This window comes from Eleutherodactylus coqui, unplaced genomic scaffold, assembly GCF_035609145.1.
Source record: "Eleutherodactylus coqui strain aEleCoq1 unplaced genomic scaffold, aEleCoq1.hap1 HAP1_SCAFFOLD_905, whole genome shotgun sequence".
Taxonomy (NCBI): Eukaryota; Metazoa; Chordata; class Amphibia; order Anura; family Eleutherodactylidae; genus Eleutherodactylus; species Eleutherodactylus coqui.
The window spans coordinates 17,501-21,336 of record NW_027101747.1 but is presented as its reverse complement, the minus strand read 5'-3'; positions in this window follow the sequence as shown (position 1 = coordinate 21,336).

Here is a 3,836-nt window from a genome sequence, read left to right as displayed (position 1 = left end):
AGCCCGCGGCAGCCACTGCTGAAGCCCAGGGCAGTTGGCAGAGATGAGTCTTTGAAAAAACGACAAAGTCCAAACGCTCCAGGCGCCGGCCACGGGGGGCGGACCCGGCTGGCCGGGCCGGCGGGAGCTGCGGCTGCCGGGGCTGAGCCGAGTGTCAATGCATGTCGTGAGAACCGGTATGAGGGTAATCCTGGTCGCTCCGGGCCGAGGCACGGTTCCAGGAGGGCGGAAGGAGCGGGCCCGTTTCCCCTGATAGCGCCGACGGCGGTAAATTAGGGCCTCGCAAAACGTCAGGACGAACACCTTTTTTGCATATAAGGGAACGAGCGGTGTGCGGTCTTTGACAAAGTGACTATTTCTCAATGTGCGGAGTGGGGACCGCTCAAAGTCAAAGCACCGCGGCCGCCCCTCTGCCACCTCCCTGGGAGCAGAGTCATCGAGCGCGAGGGTCCCCACTCCGCCTGTGCAGGCCGCGGGGCCGACAGGCTGGCTGGCTGCCCGGGCGACCCCCCTCCGAGATGCCGGGCCGGGGCAGACTGTGCAAACGCGCGCGGGCGTGTTTTCTTCCCCTGGGGTGGAGCCCTTCCACCCCACGCCGTCCGAGGCCCGTTGGCCTCGGGCGGCCTGCCTCCGAGAGTGGGAGAGAGACGGAGGACGGCGGCCCGCGGCGGCGCGAGGCGTCCCCGTTGCTCCACCACGACTGCCAGCCGGTCGATCCTACCGGTAGCCTGGGCTTGTCTCCGCTCCGCCTGTCCAGGCCGCGGGGCCCACAGGCGGCTTGCCTGGGAAGACCCCGCTCTCACCGAGCGGCCGGGCGCCACGTTCAAGAGGTGTACGAAGCCACCTGTGGGGGGTCTGCGGAGGCCCCCCTGAGAGCGCTGATAACCCTGTCCTAGCTGCCTGCGCGGGCAGGCGGGACCCCCAAGAGGCCGGGCACAGCCCGCGGCAGCCCCCGCCGAAGTCCACGGCAGTTGGCAGAGACGAGTCTTGGAGAGAAAACGACAAAGTCCAGACGCTCCAGGCGCCGGCCAGGGGTGCGGACCCGGCTGGCCGGGCCGGCGGGAGCTGCGGCTGCCGGGGCCGAGCCGAGTGTCGACGCATGTCGTGAGAACCGGTATGAGGGTAATCCTGGGCCCTCGGGGCCGAGCTACGGTTCCATGAAGGCGGAAGGAGCGGGCCTGTTTCCCCTGATAGCGCCGACGACGGTAAAATAAGGGCTCGCAAAACGTCAGGACGAACACCTTTTTTGCATATAAGGGAACGAGCGGTGTGCGGTCTTTGACAAAGTGACTATTTCTCAGAGTGCTGGAGTGGGGACCGCTCAAAGTCAAAGCACCGCGGCCGCCCCTCTGCCACCTCCCTGGGAGCAGAGTCATAGAGCGCAAGTGTCCCCACTCCGCCTGTGCAGGCCGCGGGGCCAACAGGCTGGCTGGCTGGCTGCCCGGGCGACCCCCCTCCGAGATGCCGGGCTGAGGCGTAGGCAGCCGCCTCCATCACCACCACCCAAGGCGAGAGAGTGGGTCAACGGGAGAGCCGTCGCGGCCGGGGGACCCTCGCCGCGCCCATGTCCGGGGAAGGACCACAAGGGCCCTGCTCCCCGGCGCCCCGGCGAGCGGGTTCACCCTCGGCGCGTACGGCTCTCGAGGATGGGGAAGGGACGCGCGTGGGCGTCCCTCCCGTCCCCCGCGGAAGAAGGCGAGCGACTCTGCGCGTCGGGACACCCCGCGGAGCCCCCTGCGGGGGGAGTACTCCGGGGGAGAAGCGTGGCGCAGGGGGTGCAGCCCTTTCCCAGGCCACCGTGCGACGGCGTCGGTGGGGCCGACGCCGAGAGAGAGAACGATCCGGGCTCTCCCGCCTCAGGGCGGCCGAGAGCGGGGCCACGGGCCCCACGTTTGGTGACGGTTTTCCCGAAAGCGAAGGACCCCCGCCTGTCCCCTCGGGCTCCGGCCGATGCGGGCGGTCCAGGGCGGGGATAGGGGACGGCGGCCTGCGGACGACGCGCTTTATCCCCAGAAGGAGCGAGGCATGAGGGGGTGTTCCACCCCCGCCGGCCGGTCTCGCTCCTTCTCCGGGCTACGCCTCGGCGGAGTAAAGACCCCCGGGTCAACGCTCCCGCGTCCGGGTGCCGCCGCGCGTCCCCTTCCCGCGGGGGGTGGATCCCTTCCACCCCTGGCCGTCCGAGGCCCGTGCGCCTCGGGCGGCCTCCCTTCCGAGAGAGGGAGAGAGAGACGGAGGACGGTGGTCCGCGACGGCGCGAGACGTCCAAGTTGTGTTCCCCACGGCGGCTACCCGGTCGATCCCGCCCGCCGGTAGCCTTGGCTTGCCCCCACTCCGCCTGTCCAGGCCGCGTGGCCGACAGGCTGTTTGCCCGGGTAGACCCTGCTCTCACCGAGCGGCCGGGCCCCAACGTTCAAGAGGTGTACGGAAGCCACCTTGGGGTGGAGCCCTTCCACCCCTGGCCGTCCGAGGCCCGTGCGCCTCGGGCGGCCTCCCTTCCGAGAGAGGGAGAGAGAGACGGAGGACGGTGGTCCGCGACGGCGCGAGACGTCCAAGTTGTGTTCCCCACGGCGGCTACCCGGTCGATCCCGCCCGCCGGTAGCCTTGGCTTGCCCCCGCTCCGCCTGTCCAGGCCGCGTGGCCGACGGGCTGTTTGCCCGGGTAGACCCCGCTCTCACCGAGCGGCCGGGCCCCAACGTTCAAGAGGTGTACGGAAGCCACCTTGGGGTGGAGCCCTTCCACCCCTGGCCGTCCGAGGCCCGTGCGCCTCGGGCGGCCTCCCTTCCGAGAGAGGGAGAGAGAGACGGAGGACGGTGGTCCGCGACGGCGCGAGACGTCCAAGTTGTGTTCCCCACGGCGGCTACCCGGTCGATCCCGCCCGCCGGTAGCCTTGGCTTGTCCCCGCTCCGCCTGTCCAGGCCGCGGGGCCGACGGGCTGTCTGCCCGGGTAGACCCCGCTCTCACCGAGCGGCCGGGCCCCAACGTTCAAGAGGTGTACGGAAGCCACCTTGGGGTGGAGCCCTTCCACCCCTGGCCGTCCGAGGCCCGTGCGCCTCGGGCGGCCTCCCTTCCGAGAGAGGGAGAGAGAGACGGAGGACGGTGGTCCGCGACGGCGCGAGACGTCCAAGTTGTGTTCCCCACGGCGGCTACCCGGTCGATCCCGCCCGCCGGTAGCCTTGGCTTGTCCCCGCTCCGCCTGTCCAGGCCGCGGGGCCGACGGGCTGTCTGCCCGGGTAGACCCCGCTCTCCGAGCGGCCGGGCCCCAACGTTCAAGAGGTGTACGGAAGCCACCTTGGGGGGGCTGCGGTGCCCCCCTCCCCGAGAGTGCCTCCCAGGCCGAGGGAGCCCGGCGGTCGAGTGTCGTAGGAAAGCGCGTGCCACGGCTGTGTCGGTCACAGGGGCCAGAGGTAGTTTGGGCAACGGCTTAGATCCGTATGAAGCTCATCCTTTCCGGCCTGTTCTGGCGGCGGCTAGGCGTGCGCGCACGGCACGACGCCCCTGGCTCCAGCGATGCGACGGCGCCCCGCACCCCACTCTCCGGGCCGAGCAGAGTGGCCGCTCTCGCTCCTTGGAGCAGAGCCCCCGAGTGCAAGTGTCCCCGCTCCGCCTGTCCAGGCCGCGGGGCCGACAGGCTGTCTGCCCGGGTAGACCCCGCTCTCCGAGCGGCCGGGCGCCACGTTCAAGAGGTGTACGAAGCCACCTTGGGGGGCTGCGGTGCCCCCCGCCCCGAGAGTGCCTCCCAGGCCGAGGGGAGCCTGGCGGTCGAGTGTCGTAGGAAAGCGCGTGCGCGGCTGTGTCGGTCACACGGGCCAGAGTTAGTTTGGGCAACGGCTTAGATC